Source organism: Miniopterus natalensis, chromosome X, assembly GCF_054644295.1.
Source record: "Miniopterus natalensis isolate mMinNat1 chromosome X, mMinNat1.hap1, whole genome shotgun sequence".
Taxonomy (NCBI): Eukaryota; Metazoa; Chordata; class Mammalia; order Chiroptera; family Miniopteridae; genus Miniopterus; species Miniopterus natalensis.
The window spans coordinates 51,450,247-51,467,485 of record NC_142103.1 but is presented as its reverse complement, the minus strand read 5'-3'; the positions used below and the strand labels follow the sequence as shown (position 1 = coordinate 51,467,485).

At 37.8% G+C, this 17,239-nt stretch overlaps 1 pseudogene; it reads right to left on the bottom strand.

The window, feature by feature from the left end:
- Window positions 1-208: 208 nt before the first annotated feature.
- Window positions 209-7,857, bottom strand: LOC107532756 (ubiquitin carboxyl-terminal hydrolase 44 pseudogene; annotated as a pseudogene).
- Between the last annotated feature and the right edge of the window lie 9,382 nt (window positions 7,858-17,239).

Below are 17,239 nucleotides of genomic sequence, written 5' to 3'. Positions count from 1 at the left end.
TACTGCTTTTCTCTATTGTTTCCCCCATGTCTCTTATTGGACTCCCTCCATGCCCTTGCATTATCTCTCTTTCTTTTTGTTCCATTGGTATAATGTTTTTCCTTCCTTTCTTTTCTTTTTCTTCCTTCTAACTGTCTTTTGTTTGTTTCTTTTTGTCTTCTTCTTCTTCTTCTTTTTTTTTTTTGCTTAAGATGATTTAGTGGCCAATTTAGAAATAACTAGAGCCTGAACTCCAGCTGCCAAGTCTAACCCAAGATAAAACACATTTCCCCTCTATTCCTCCTTCAGAATTATAGCAGTAGGCAGTGTAGTGTCCTTAGCCAAATCTTTTCCCATGGTGCATTACTACAGCAGATAAGTCATAGATAAAACATTCTTTTCTGAGGGATTTCACAGACTCCCTGCAGCAATAGGGCTCCATGTTTAAGATTTATTTAAAGCCAACATGAACACCAATCTTCTCCCAATTATTATGTACTGACCATCTGAATCAATTGAGATGTAGTCTGAGAACCTGAGGTAGATGGCAAATCATAAGCTGTTTTTGGGCTTCCGTGAGTACAACTGGTTTTGAGGAAAATCTTCTACACTTTGAGTTACACTGGTCACATATATAGATTTTTCTTTCTAAAGCTTTTGTTTCTGTGAATTTGGCCAACATTTCAGTAACCAGGCATAGCTAGGAAGCTGGAACTTTTCCACTACATTGGTATCTTTCAGGAAATTTCAGTAACAAGTTCCAGAAAGGTTCTATGGTATTAGATTTGTTGTCACATGCAAGACATGTAACCTGGCTAAGAATCTGTCCATGAAAAATATTATTCACAACATTCAAAATCTGTTTGATGAGTTTCCTTTGAGAAGTAGGGATGAGAGCTGGTAACCAGGTACCAGTTGTCTCTAGCTCATGTTATATTTTATCCAAAAGTTCACAAAGAAATTCCTGAGCATCTTGTTGGGCATAACCATGAAAAGCAAGTATTAGTCTCCACACTGAGTATAGCATAGCCAATGGTGAGACCAAGGCCCACTTTCCAGACCACATGACTTAGAACAAAGTAGGCAATTCATGACAGAGAGAAATGTATTGTGAACTTGAGTCTCTTGGCTGAGTAAGTTCCATCTTTCTATCTTTAATGCTCCACCACTTAGTCTGGATGATATACTTGGATGTCTGGAGTGAACAAACACCATATCTTTTTCTTGGCATTCATTCATTTTGTGACTGGTGAATGCCTGTAAGATGATTTTGTCTTATTAGCTGTCACAGCCAGCCAGCGGTTCAAATCAAGTTTTTAAAAACATTGTCAAAAAATAAGTAAATGACTCAACATTTGAAGGACAGAATTCATATAGCAAGTATTTCCAAAATTTCTTAATCCTCTTACACCAGGAGTTACGATTGGCTTTTGTTTAATTGAAGGGTCACTGGCTTTTTAAAATCTGACATCTTTGAGGTAGATACTACTTTCCTTTGCTGGTGATGCTGAGGGTTGTAGTGGTTCTTGAACAGGAACTATTTCTATTGTGGTAGACAAAACTAGACCTCACAAACATAGACTCTTTCTTGGACGCATACTTTCCAACTCTGCTTTAACTTCATGCTCTAATTCTTGCCATCTTTTCTTTACTTCTCTTTTTTCTATTTTTTTCCTAAAATTTATCTTCTTGCCTTTTTCTTCCAATGGGTGATTGTTCAAACCAAATTTGAAAAATTTTACCCTAGGGTCCTTCTGTGCCAAAGATCAGTATACATTTGATCTTCATTTTGAAGCAGAGATTGGGTGTCATCATGTAAGAAATAAGAATCACCATTTATACCCATAGATTATAAAACCCTTCCACTACAAGTGACGCAGTGATAATTTTGACTTTTGATTGCACTTAATGTACTTCGTAATAACTTCAGGTCTCCAGCTGCATTATCATTAAGAACACACTCATTACAAAGGTAACAAAAAAACATATATATCATTCACTTCTAATGCAACAGGATAACTGCTCTCTCAAAAGTGCTTAACAGCATGTTCTTCAATAAATCTTCCACAGGCAACATGAGATCAGCTAAGGCAAGCCCAAATAGACAAACTTGTATTGCAGTCCACACAATGCCATTTCTGAAGGGTGAGTATGGAATGGTCATGAGGAAGCTGCAAATGCCCAATTTGTTTGCACTTATCCGTTGTTAACATTTATTTAGCCCAGCTGAGAAACACATAATCCAAATCAGTCTCTGTTCATTCTTGAAGCATCTGAAAACAGCCAGAGCCTGAGAGGCCATCTTGGCACCCACCCCAGGGACACCCCCACCCTCTGTTTGTCTCTTTATTGTATTTTTATTTTTCCTCTTTCAACTATTTTCCTATTCCAACGCTGTACCCCTTTGCTTGCCCTTCTTTCAGAATCTTTTCTCTGCCCATTTATCTCCAAGTAGCTTCTCTATTTTTTACTTTTACTTTTAGTTTATTATTAATTTTTTGTTGTTGTTACTACTAGGAATCATACTTTTTCTTTCTTTTTTTGGGGGGGGGTTGTTGGTGTCTTTTTTTTTTTTGCTCTAGCATTTGTGTTCTCCCTTCAGTTTCCCAATTTGACTTTCACTTGAGATGTTTTCATTGTAATTGTCACAATATCTTGTAAGATATTGCTTTTTTTCTGGCAGTTAGGTTGTGTACTGTCTTGCCTTTCAAATACCCAAACAACAGCTCACACAATGTGGTTGAGGCTCATCCACACAGTTAGCCAACCTGAAAGGAGAGTCCTCCCAAGAATGAGTCAACAACAATCTATACCAAATCACAAAGGAGAGCACAGTGAACCCACAAAAGGGACACACCAAAATGGGAACACCAGACTGGTGCAGCAGCTATAGAAAATATTATGGAGGTTCCTCAAAAAATTAAAAATGGAACTGCTTTTTGATTCAGTGATCCCACTTATAAGAATATATCCTAAGAATTCTGAAACACTAATCAGAAAGGATATATGCACCCCTATGTTCATAGTGCAATTTACAATAGCTAAAATCTGGAAACATCCCAAGTGCCCATCAATAGATGAGTGGATAAAAAAAAGCTGTGGCATATTTACACCATGGAATACTATGCAGCTGTAAAAAGGAGGATCTTGTACCGTTTGGGACAGCATGGATGGACTTGGTGAATATTATGCTAAGCAAAATAAGGCAGGCAGTGAATGACAACCATTACATGATCTCATTTACATGTGAAATCTAAAGAACTTAATAAACTTATGAACAAAATAGTTTCAATGACATGGAACTATGGATCAGACTGATGAATATCAGAGGGAAGGATGGGGGTGGATGGGTGGGGGGAAGAGCTTAACCAAAGAATTTATATGCATATATACATAACCAAAGGACACAGACAGTGGTGTGGAAGGAGGGTGCGGGGGGGTTGGAAGGGTTCAATGGGGAGATAAAGGGACATTTGTATTATTTTGAACAATAAAAAAACTTTAATTAAAAAAATAAAAATAAAGTAAGTGGACACTTTAAAGGATCTTTGAAATAATATGAAATGAAACACCTGCATCATAGTAATTCCAGAGGGAGAAGAAAGTGAGCAAGGAATAGAGAACCTGTTAAAAGAACTAATGACAGAAAACTTCCCTAAGCTGGTAAAGGAAAAAGACACAAGTTCAGGAAGCCCAGATGGTAGAAATGAAGAAGAACCCAGAGACCTATTCCAACACACATCATAATTAAAATGGCAAACGTTAAAGACAAAGAAAGAATCTTAAGGGCAGCAAGAGAAAAACAGTCAGTGAAATACAGGGGAGCTCCCATCCCATAAGGTTGTCAGATGATTTCTCAACAGAAACACAATAGGCCAGAAGGGAATGGCATGAAGATTTCAAGGTAATGAAAACCAAGTAACTGAAATCAAAATTAGTCAAATCAGCAAAGTTATTATTCAAAATAGATTGTGAAATAAAAAGCATCCCAGGCATAAAATAAATAAATAAATAAATAAATAAATAAATAAATAAATAAATAAATAAGTCAAAAGAAGTTTATGACCACCAAAGCAGCATTGCAAGAAATGGTGAAGGGGCTGCTGTAATAATAAGTATATAGAGAGAAATATATGTAAACAGAATAAAAATGGCAATAAATATGTATGTATGAATAATAACCTTAAATGCATACAAATAAAATGTTCCAATCAAAAGACATAGGGTAGCAGAAGGGATAAGAAAATATGACCTGTATATATGCTATTTACAGGAGACCCACCTCAGAACAAAAGACTCACACAGAATGAAAGTGAAGGGATTGAAAAAATTTCCACACAAATGGAAATGAAAAAAAAAAAAGAGAAAAAACCAAGGGTAGCAATATTTATATCTGACAAAATAGATTTCAAAGCAAAGGACATAGCAATAGACAACAAAAGCCACTGCATAATAATAAAGGGATCAATCCAACAAGAGGATATAACCCGGGTAAACATATATGCATTCAATATAGGAAAACCTAAATTTATAAAATAAGCTCTTGAAGGATTTAAAGGAGACATCAAAAGCAATACAGTTATAGAAGGTGATTTTAACACCCCACTGACATCACTGGATAGATCTTCCAGACAAAAAACCATCAACAAGGAAAAATATGTTAAATGACACACTAGATCAGATGGATTTAATTGACATTTACAGAACATATCACCCCAAAGCTGCAGAATACCAATTTTTCTCAAGTGCACACAGAACTTCCTTGAAGGTAGACCGGTGTTAGGACACAAAATAAGTCTCTGCAATTTCAAGAGGACTGAAATAATATCAAGCATCATCTTGCATCATAATGGCATGAAACTAGAAAGCAACCACAATAAAAACTGTCAAAAACATTCAAACACATAGAGTCTAAATAGTATGTTATTAAACAATGAATGGGTTACCAATGAAATCAAGAAAGAATTAAAAAGCTTCCCAGACAATTAAAGAAGAGGGAAGACTTTCAAGCTGTTTTTATGAGGCCACTTTATCTTAATCCCAAAACCAGATAGACACAATAAAGAACAAAAATTACAGGCCAATATCTCTGATGAACATAGATGCTATAATACCCAACAATATTAGCAAATCTGATCCAGCAATACATTAAAAAAATCATACAACATGACCAAGTGGGATTTATTCTGGGGATGCAAGGCTGGTTTATTTTATTTATTTATTTTTAATGTTTATTTAATTTTATTGTTGAGACCATTACAGATGTCCCCCTTTTAACCCCACTGATCCCCTCCACCCCACATCCACCCCACTCCCATGCCCTCCCCACACCAAAGTCCACGTCCATGGGCCATGCCCATAAACATACAAGTTCCGTGATTAATCTCTCTCCACCCACACCCCCCTCCACGCCTTCCCTCTGAGATCCCTCAGTTTGTTCCAAGCTTCTATGTTACTGGATCCACTTTGTTCACCAGTTTATTTTGTTTATTATATTCCACCTATAATCAAGATTATTTGTTACTTGTCCTTCTCCAACTGGCTGATTTCACTTAGCATAATACTCTCTAGTTCCCTCCATGCTGTGTCAAAGACCAAAAGGTCCTTCCTCTTCACAGCCACATACTATTCCATGGTGTAAATGTGCCACGGCTTTTTTATCCACTCATCTACTGATGGGCACTTGGGCTGTTTCCAAATCTTATCAATTGTGAATTGCACTGCTATGAACATAGGGGTGCATAAGTTCTTTGTGATTAGTGTTTGGGGGTCCTTAAGATATATTCCTAGAAGTGGGATGACTGGGTCAAATGGCAGGTCAATTTTTAATCTTTTGAGGAAACCATACCGCTTTCCACAGTGGCTGCACCAGCCTGCATTCCCAACAGCAGTGTACTAGGGTGCCCTTTTCCCGTTATCTCCACACTTTTGCCAACAGTTGTAGTTCATTGACTTGTTGATGGTAGTCATTCTTACAGGTGTGAAGTGATACCTTCTTGTGGTTTTAATTTGCATCTCTCTGATGATTACCAATGTTGAGCATTTTTTCATATGTCTCTTAGCCATTTGTATGTCCTCTTTGGAGAAATATCTATTTAGGTGCATTGCCCATTTTTTAATTGGATTGTTTGTCTTCCTTTTGTTAAGTTGTACAAGTTCCTTATATATGTTGGATATTAACCTTTATCAAATGTATCATTGGCAAATATGTTCTCCCATACAGTGGGCTCCCTTTTCATTTTGTTGAATGTTTCCTTTGCTGTGCAGAAGCTTCTTATTTTGATGCAGTCCCATTTGTTTATTTTCTCCTTAGTTTCTCGTGCCCTAGGATATGTATCAACAAACATATTGCTATGAGAGATGTCTGAGATTTTACTGCCTATGTTTCCCTCTAAAATTTTTATGGTTTCATGCCTTGCATTTAAGTCTTTTATCCATTCTGAATTTACTTTTGTGTATGGTGTAAGTTGGTAGTCCAGTTTCATTTTTTTGCATGTATCTGTCCAATTTTTCCAACACCATTTATTGAAAAGACTGTCTTTACTCCATTGTATGGCTGGTTTAATATCAATAAATGTGATACATACATGAACAAAATGAAAGAAAAAAGTCAAATGATTATATCAACAGATGCAAAGCCCTTGGAAAAATCCAGCAAACATTTTTGATAAAAACTCTCAGCAAAGTGTGAATAGAGAAAACATACCTCAAAATAATATAAGCCATATGTGACAAACCTACAGTGAACATCATAGTCAATAGTCAAAAACAAAATTCATTTCCCTTAAAAATAAGAACAAAGCAGGATTGTGAACATTCACCACTATTATTCAGCATAGTACTAGAAGTCTTTGCCACAGTAATCAGACAAGAAGAAAACATAAATTATATCCAAACTGGAAAAGAGGAAGTAAAACTCTCATTATTCACAGATGACAGGATATTGCACATAGAAAACCCTAAAGAATCAAACAAAATACTACTAGATTTGATAAATGAATTGGGCAATGTAGCAGGTTCAAAAATTAACATTCAAAAATTGACATTTTTATACACCAATAATGAACTATAAGAAAGAGAAACTTAAAAAAAAAAAAAGCACCTCTTACTATTGAAACTAAGAAAATAAGATACATAAAAATAAACTTCAATGACAGAAGATGGTAGCACTGTGAGAAGCAGCAGAGTGCCCCTGCTCCCAGCCACGGACTCAGTTTACTCCTAAAATCCTACGTAGCTAGCTTGGAAAAACCAGAGAAACATACCTGAATGGACAGAGTGCTAGAGGGGAGCACTGAAGAAACATCACAGAGTCCGGTAAGAGAGGGGCGTGGTAGGAAGGGGGAGTCTCCCCTGAAGCTTGTGCTGGGCTCCAAGCCCGGAGGCTTGGAGGCTGCAAAGCTCCCTCCTCTCGGGAGTGTGGATGGCATCCAAAAGCAGGGATCCCACACCCAGAGAGAAAATAAGGGAAGGAGCGCCCCGCGCACAGGGCAGGGGGACCTAGGGAAGCAGTGAGTCCACGAGGGGGGGGTCGGAGCCTTCCTAGGAAACAAAGCCTCTAATGGCGGTTGCTACCGGAATCTAATGCTCAGGAGCATAGGGAAGGCTGTCCCAAAAGTGTGTGACACCCAAGTGGTGAGGGACCAGAGGACTGCGCTGAGCAGCCACACACTGGGACCCTCGGCCTCCCTGTGAGGCATTGTGTTGAGCCCCAGAAAGCACTGAATCCATGTAGCGTGGGGGAAGGGAGGAGCCTCCCGGCCCTGAGCTTATGGTGCCAAGAGGCTGGGATCTGCAACCAGCCCAGAGAGTGTCCTCCCCACCTGAGCTCCCAGCGCTGAGAGGCTGGGAACTGTGATCAACCCGGAGGGGCACCATGGTGGCGTGTGAAGCCGCCCCAGCTTTGCTGAGACCAGCCGTGCGGGGAGCTGCGTGCAGCTGGCTTTGAGTGCCCTCCTGCTGGATGCCTTGGTGTGCGGGCGGCAGGACCTTACAGGGTGGACTTTCTACCAGTGTGCTGCTTTGTGCTTTTGCAAGTTTGATCCCAGAACTGGCTCCCACCTTCCAGCACGCACTGCACACACAGACCAGTGGAGGCTGGGATTGGTGTCTGCACAGGAGACTGTCTGAGGGGTGGACCTGGTGCCACCAGTAAACCAGTGCTGAGCAGGGAGGGGCAGAGCCTATATACCTCTCATGCAGCCGGGAGCACCACCGCCAAAAGAAAAGGGGCGGGTCCAGCTCACTAAAGCCCCAGACACCCCCACAAGGCACAATCATGAGGGGGAAGGGAGAGCAGCTCACAGGAGGACATTACAAGAATAAGACTCTAAGGGACTGTTCAGGAACTAGAGGAAAAGCTGAAAGCCCCTGCTGGGGGCTCACTGGAATGTTTTTTTAATTGAACCCACTGAACCCAAGCTGCTGAAATGGCCCATACAGAAAAGGCAACAGACTGAAATCAATCTGAAACTGTAGCAGGCCAGTGCATGGGGAACTAGAATCAGAGGACAGGGTAGGGACAGAGGAACTGGCTGTGAAGCAGAGACCAACTCCTGAAGAGTGAGTGCCTGACAGCGAAACCTCTAAGGGGAGTGATACCCTTAGCTACACTTTCCATCCTGCACCCTAAAGACTCTACAGAAGACTGGAGTAACACCAGGCAACTACAAGGTTGTAAAAAAGTTGACAAGAGGAGGTGGTCCACGGAGAGCCTCAGACCAACCATCTACCTAAGGACACCAGAACCAAACCTAGACAGCTCCTCACATTGGTTGATACGCAAGCACCTCACAGGAGAAATGAAATCAGCATACAAAACAGTGAGCCTCAGACAACATAAGCAGCCCAGAAGAAACTCACCTGATTGACTGTCTTTTTCTCTTACGTATTTTTGTTTTGTTTGTTTGTTATGGTCTGGTTTTGGTTTTGCTTTTTTGGTTTTTCTTTTTTTGGTTTGTTTTTTGATTGTGTGCTTGTTTTGGTTTTTCTCCTTAGGAAAAAGAGAAAGGGGAGAAAATTTGGTTTTTTTCTTTTTTAAATTTTATAATAAATATTTTTAATTTTTTTAAAAAAACATTTTTAACTAATTTTTTTCTCTTTTTTATAAAAGAATTTTGTCTTGCTTAGCTTGTTTTTGTTTTGTTTTATTTGCTTTGTTTTGTTTTATCCTTGTTTCTGTCAAAATTGTCTTCATATTCCCGGCTTAACGATTGGGAATATATCATTATAACCAAGTTTACTACTTTCCTCTATAGTTTTCCCCAAATCTCTTACTGGACTCCCTCTCTGCATGACCTATTTCTCTCTCTCTCCTCTCGAACCATTGGCATACCTTTTTTTTCCTTTTTCTTTTTCTACTTTTCTTTTGTTCTTTTGTTATCCTCCCTTCTGTCTTCCTGTCTTTTTGTTCGATTCTTAGTTTCTCTTATTCTATTTATTGTATTTTTGTTTTCTCATTTTCCACTATTATCCTATTCTTATTCTCTCCCTTTATTGTTTGCTGACCCTTCTTTCAGAATCTTTTCTCTGCTTCTGTTATCTGCCACTAGCTTCTATATTTTTTACATTTTAGATTATTATTGTTTTCTAAATTTTCACCACTATTAACAACAATATACATTGCTCTCTCTAAATATTACTTATCTTTCTCTCTTTCTTTTTTTTAAGCATTTGTGTGTGTGTTCTCCCTTCACTTTCCCAGTTCTATTTTCATGTGGGTTGTTTTCATTGTGACTGTCAAGATATTTTGTAAGATACCTCTTGTTTCCTGGAAGTTTAGTTGTGTATTGTCCTGCCTTTCCAACACCCATACAACAGCTTACACGAGGTTGGGGCTGAGACACAGTTAGCCAACCTGAGAGGAGGGTCCTCCCAAGGACCGATCAACAACAATCTAGACCCAACCACAGCAGGAGAACATAAAGAAACCACAAAAGGGACACCCACAAGAGGGACATGCCTAGAGCAAAGAGCTCAGAAGTATAAGGAAAACACACTTCAGGGCTCCACTAGACCCACAAGACAAAATCCCATCCCACAAGACTGGGAGACAGCAAATATATCTAACATATAGATACAAACACTAAGACCTACCAAAAGGGGGAGACAAAGAAACAACCCCCTAATTAAAGAGAAGGAAATATCGCCAAAAAAAGACTTTGATGAAATGGAGTTAAGCAGGTTATCAGAAACAGAGTTCAGAGCATTGATTTTAAAGATGTTCAAGGAACTTAAGAAGAAACTAGATGATAAGATCGAGGACCTTAGTGAAAACATGAAAAAAGAGATACATACCATAAACAAAACTCAGACAGAGATAAAAAATGCATTATCTGATATCAAGAATGCACTAGAAGGAATTAAAAGCTAGCTCAATGAAGCAGAGGCTAGAATAAGTGACTTAAAAGACAAGGTAGAAAAAAATCACTAAATCAAAGCAGCAAAAGGGAAAACACTTAAAGAATGAGGACAGTCTAAAGGAACTTTAGGATAACATGAATGCCAGAGGGGGAGAAAAGAGAGCAAGGGTTAGAGAACTTGGTGGAGAACACAATGACAGAAAACTTCCCAAGGCTGGCAAAAGAGAAAGCCACACAAGTTCAGGAAGCATAGAGGGTTCCAAACAAGAAAGACCCAAAGAGACCGACTCCAAGACACATCATATTTAAAATAACAAATGTCCAGGACAAAGAGAAAATATTAAGGGCTGCAAGAGAGAGACAGGCAGTGACCTACAAGGGAACCCTCACAAGGCTGACAGCTTATTTCTCAACAGAAACTCTTCAGGCCAGAAAAGAGTGGCAGGAAGTTCTCCAAGTAATGAAAAGCAAGAAGATGCAAACAAGATTGCTTTATCCAGCAAGGCTATCATTTAAAATTGAAGGTGAAATAAAGAGCTTCCCAGACAAAAAAAAAAAAGGTGGAAAGAGTTCACTAGCACACAGCCAGCATTGCAAGAAATGATAAAAGGACTGCTTTAAGAAAAAGAAGGAATAGTGAGAGAAAGTTACATCAGCATAAAGGGGGGAAATGGTATTAAATAAGCTTATATCAATAGTAACCTTAAATGTAAAGGGAATAAATGGTCCCATCAAAAGACATAAGGTAGCTGAATGGATAAGAAAACAGGACTCCAATATATGCTGTCTACAAGACAAACACCAGAGGGCAAAAGACTCACACAGGCTAAAAGTGAAGGGATGGAGTCAAATATTCCATGCAAATGGAAAGGAAAAGAAAGTTGGAGTAGTAATTCTTATTTCTGACAAAACGGACTTGAAAATAAAGACCATAACAAGAGACAAAGGTGGTCACTACATAATACTAAAAGGATCAATCCAACAGGAGGAAATAACCCTTATAAACATTTATACACCCAATAGAGGAGCACATAAATATATAAAAAATTTCTTCAGGGACTTTAAAGGGGAGATTGACAGCAACACAGTCATAGTGAGGGTCTTTAAAAACCCACTATGAGCATTGGACAGACCATGAAGACAAAAAATCAACAGGAAAACACAGACCTTAAATGACTCACTAGACCTAATGGATTTAATTGATATTTACAAAACATTTCACCCCAAAGCAGCAGAATACACATTCTTCTCAAGTGCACATGGAACATACTCAAAAACAGGCCACATGTTAGGGCACAAGGCAAGTCTCTACAAATATAAGAAGATTGAAATCATATCAAGCATCATCTCAGATCACAATGCTATGAAACTAAAAATCAACCACTATAAAAAAACTCAAAAATATTCAAACACATGGAGGCTAAATAGCATGTTATTAAACAGTGAATGGGTTACCAATGAAATCAAGGGAGATATCAAACACTTCATGGAAAGTAACTAAAATGAAAAGATAATAACCCAAAATCTATGGGACACGGTGAAAGCAGTCCTGAGAGGAAATTTTATAGCATTACAGGCCTATCTCAAGAAACAAAAAAAGATCTAATGGACCATTTAACACAATAACTAAAAGAACTAGAACGAGAACAGCAAGAAAAGCCCCAAAGAAGTAGAAGGAAGGAAATAATAAAAATCAGAGCAGAAGTTAATGATGTAGAAACTAAAAAAAAAATACAAAAAATCAATGAAACCAAGAGCTGGTTCTTTGAAAAGGTAAATAAGATTGATGCACCTTTAGCCAGACTCACCAATAAATAAAGAGAGAGGACCAAAATTTTAAAAATCAGAAATGAAAGAGGCGATATAACAATCCGCACAACAGAAATAGAAAAGACTGTAAGAAAATATGAGCAACTCTATGCCAACAAATTGGACAACATGGGAAAAATGGACAAATTCCTAGAAGCATGCAACCTTCCAAAGCTGAATCAAGAAGAGGCAGAAAACCTGAATAGGCCAATAACTAATGAAATTGAAGCAGTAATCAAAAACTCCCAGCAAATGAAAGTCCTGGACCAGATGGATTTACAGGAGACTTTTACCAAACATTCAAAGAAGAATTAACACCTATTCTATTGAAACTATTCCAGAAAATTTAAAAGGAAAGAAAGGTCGCAATCTCTTTTTATGAGGACAGCAACATCCTAATCACAAAACCAGATAAAGATACTACAAAGAAAGAAAATTACAGGCCAATATCCCTGATGAACATAGATGCTAAAATCCTCACTAAAATACTAGGAAACCAGATCCAGCAATACATTAAAAAGGAAATACATCATGACCAAGTGGGATTTATTCCAGGGATGCAAGGCTGGTACCACATCCGCAAATCAATAAATGTGATACATAACATAAACAAAATGAAGGACAAAAATCATATGATCATATCAACAGACACAGAAAAAGCATTCGACAAAATCCAGCACCCACTTCTGATAAAAACTCTCACCAAAGTGGGAATAAAGGGATCATAACTTAACATAATAAGGGCCATACATGACAGACCTACAGCCAATATCATACTCAATGGGCAAAAACTAAAACCATTTCCATTAAAAACCAGAACAAGACAAGGATGTCCACTTTCACCACTCCTATTCAATGTAGTACTGGAAGTCCTAACCGTAGCCATCAGACAGGAAGAAAACATAAAAGGTATCCAAATTGAAAAGTAGGAAGTAAAACTGTCATTATTTGCAGGTGACATGATAGTGTACATAGAAAACCCTAAAAACTCCATCAAAGCAATACTAGATTTGATAAACGAATTTGGCAAGGTAGCTGGACACAAAATCAGCATCTGGAAATCAGTGGCATTCTTAGACACCAACAATGAACTTTCAAAGAGAGAAACTAAAAAAACAATACCATTTACCATTGCAACTAAAAAAATAAGATACCCAGGAATAAACTTAACTAAGGATGTAAAAGACCTGTACTTGGAAAACTAGGGGACACTGAAAAAAGAAATAGAGGAAGATTTAAGCAAGTGGAAGAATATACCATGTTCATGGATTGGAAGAATTAATATCATTAAAATGTCCATACTACCCAAAGCAATTTATAAAAATCAATGCAATTATTGTTTAAAAACCAAGAGCATATTTCACAAATCTAGAACAAACATTTTGAGAATTTATATGGAACCAAAAAGACCCCGAATAGCTGCAGCCATCTTGAGAAAAAAGAACAGAGTGGGAGGGATCACATTAGCAGATTTCAAACTGTATTTCAAAGCCATTGTAATCAAAAAGGCCTGGTATTGGTACAACAACAGGCATATAGATCAATGGAACAGAACAGAGACCCCAGAAATAGACCCACGCCATTACGATCACTTAATATTTGACAATGGAGGCAAGAGTATCCAATGGAGTAAAGACAGTCTCTTCAATAAGTGGTGCTGGGAAAATTGGACAGATACATGCAGGAAAATGAAACTAGACCACCAACTTTCACCACACACAAAAATAAACTCAAAATGGATAAAAGACTTAAATGTAACTCACAAAACCATAAAAATCCTTGAAGAAAACATCAGCAGTAAAGTCACAGACATCCCACATAGTGGAATTTTCACTGATACATTTCCTGGGGCAAGAGAAACAAAAGAAAAAATAAACATATCGGATGACATCAAAATAAAAAGCTTCTGCACAGCAAAAGAAAACAGCCTCAAAATACAAAGGAACCCCATGTTCTAGGAAAACATATTTGCCAAGGATGTATCTGATATGGGGCTAATTTCCAAAGTGCCCAAAGAACTCACACTATTCAGCAAGAGGAAGACAGACAACCCAATTAAAAAATGGGCAAAGGACATGAATGGACACTTTTCCAAAGAGGACATACAGATGGCCAAGAGACATATGAGAAAATGTGCAATGTCACTAATCATCAGAGAGATGCAAATTAAAACCACAATGAGGTATCACTTCACACCTGTCAGAATGCCTACCATCAAGAAATCAACAAAGGACATGTGCTGGCAAGGATCTGGAGATAGGGGAACCTTAGTACACTGCTGGTGGTGCAACCGCTATGGAAAGCAGTATGATGGTTCCTCAAAAAATTAAAACTGGAGCTGCCTTTTGACCCAGTGATCCCACTCCTAAGAATGTATCCTAAGAATCCTGAAACAATAATCAGAAAGAATATATGCACCCCTATGTTCACAGCAGTGCCATTTAGAATAGCTAAGATCTGGAAACAGCCCAAGTGCTAATCAATAGATGAGTGCATAAAAAAGCTATGGGACATATACACTATGGAATACTACGCAGTTGTAAAGAAGGATCTCATACTTTTTGGGACAGTATGGAAGGACCTGGAGAATATTATGCTAAGGAAAATAAGCCAGGAAGAGAAAGAAAAACATCACATGATCTCACTTATATGTGAAATCTAAAGAACTTAATAAACTGATGAACAGAAAAGATTCAATGACATGGAAGCATGGATCAGACTGATGAATCTCAGAGGGATGGAGGTGGGCAAGTGGGTGGAGTGGTAGAGATTAACCAAAGAATTTATATGCATATATGCACAACCTAAGGACACAGACAGTGGTGTGGAGAGGGACTGGGAAGGGAGGTGGGATGGGGTGGAATGGGTCATTGGGGAGAATAGGGACATCTGTAATATTTTAAACAAAAATAAACAAAATAAATAAATATTTTAAAAAATTAAATGTTTTAAGGGCACTTTTTCTGTTTCTCTCTCTGTCTCTCTCATATATATATATTTGTGTGTGTGTGTGTGTGTGTGTATATATACATATATATATTTGTTGAAAGAATTACAGAAAATTACAAATGTCCCCCTTTTTTCTCCATTGATCCCCTCTACCTTCACCTCTCCTCCCAGGCCTTCTACACACTATTGCCCCTGTCCATAGGTTACGCATATACGCATATAATTTCTTTGGTTAATCTCTCCTTCCCAACCCCACCCCTTCCCTCTGATATTCATCAGTTTGTTCCGTGCTTCTATGTCTCTGGATTTATTCTGTTCATTCATTTATTTTGTTCACTATATTCCTCATATGAGTGAGATCATGTGATACTTGTCTTTCTATGACTGGTTTATTATACTTAGTATTCTTTCAAAGTAAGTGCCCAAATACCAAAGACACACACACACACACACACACACATACACACAAATTAAATAATAAATGACTTTTCCTTCTTAGCAAAATTTCCTCCAAGTATCCTTCCTTGGAAGTCATATTTTAGCTCTCCAATATTCTCTTTTGTTATCCTCTAAATTTTTCTGATGGGCAAATGTCGGTTTTTAAAAAGCTTCCTTTACTCTGAAATAACTCATTCAGCCCTCCGTTCAGAAATGTGGATCCTGCAGTGTCTTCCAGACAAAACTCAGGTTGTCATAATTATTTCAATGTAAAATGTCTGTCTAGAGAGTACCAAGGAAGTGTACAAAATACCTTAGCCTATCACTGCAGTTATTTAGCAACAATGTAGAATAAAACTGGCCTCTGTTTCTTGAAATCAAATAGAAGATATCAAAGGAGTCACTGTACAAGTTTGGAAACTATTAAAATTTTATAATGTTGTTTCTTTTATTTAATATTATTAGTGTATCCCATTGAGCATTGTCAAAGAAAAATGAACATTGTAGCACATGGCAAACATTGTATTCTGGGTACCAAAACATCTGTTAGGAAGTATCTTTGGTGATAAAGCCTCTGATTTCCTCCACTAGTTCCAAACCTGGCTGTAGAACAGACTGCCATTTCATAGCTATAATGATCAAACAAATTTTAATTAAATGGATTATCTGCTTTAGACACTAGACAGAGGGGAAGACAGCTTGAATTAGTCCTGAATAGTCATCAAGTAAAACATCTTGCTTCATCTCTCCCCTCCCACTCTCTGTGTATAGTCAGTCACCTAACTGGGAATATTGTCAGCACTAAGTCTTTAGTTCAGACAGCAAGATGAGAATTTGGGAAATTTTAAAATGACAACAGGACTTAGTTTGCTTAGCATAGCCTCATTGCATTATCCTATTCAGATCTTCATAATGTTTTTGTTTTTATTTCTCTTGCTTTTTATTGAGTTATAGAAACCTCCCTCCCTCATTCTCTTCTCCCCTTCCTCTGTCACACCATCCTTTCTCCCTCTCTCTCTCTATATATATATGTGTGTGTGTGTGTGTGTGTAATTCTCTCTGTCTTTTCCCCAAAATTATGAGAGTAACCCACTGTTCAAGTAAGCCAATGAAACCTCCTCTTATAATCATGTATGAGAAATATGAAATATCTCTCCCTTATTTGAACATAAATTCAGAAAAGACCAACCACAATCTTGAGAGTCCCCAGCTAATAATGAGCTTAAAATTATAATATTTTAAAAAACAAAAATCTAAGCCTGTGCCATGGATGTTCATCTCCATTGCATTTCTACCAACCCCACCTTCTTTCAAGGAAGCCAAGAATATAACATAACCTTCATATCTAAAGTTTTGAAAAATATCTGGGGCCAGAAATCACCATTTGGCCATAAATTAAAGGCAAGCTAGGGTTACAAGTTATAGCCTTATGGTAAAAAACCTCTGAATCAGGGCAAAACAAAAACACTTGTCCACAGTCAACCATCTTTTTCCAAAACTGAACCTGACTAAAAATCTTCCAGAACAGATTTTGAGCAGATTTATTTGAGGAGTCAGTGCTCTGAAGATTTCCCGAAGGGCTATTTCTAAGTCTAAAAAAGTGAATTCAGTTCTCTCTCTGTCCTGCTGCAATTCCTCTACTGGATATAATTTTTATATTAGGAAAAAATAAACTTGACTTTTACTGCCTGTTCTTTTGAATC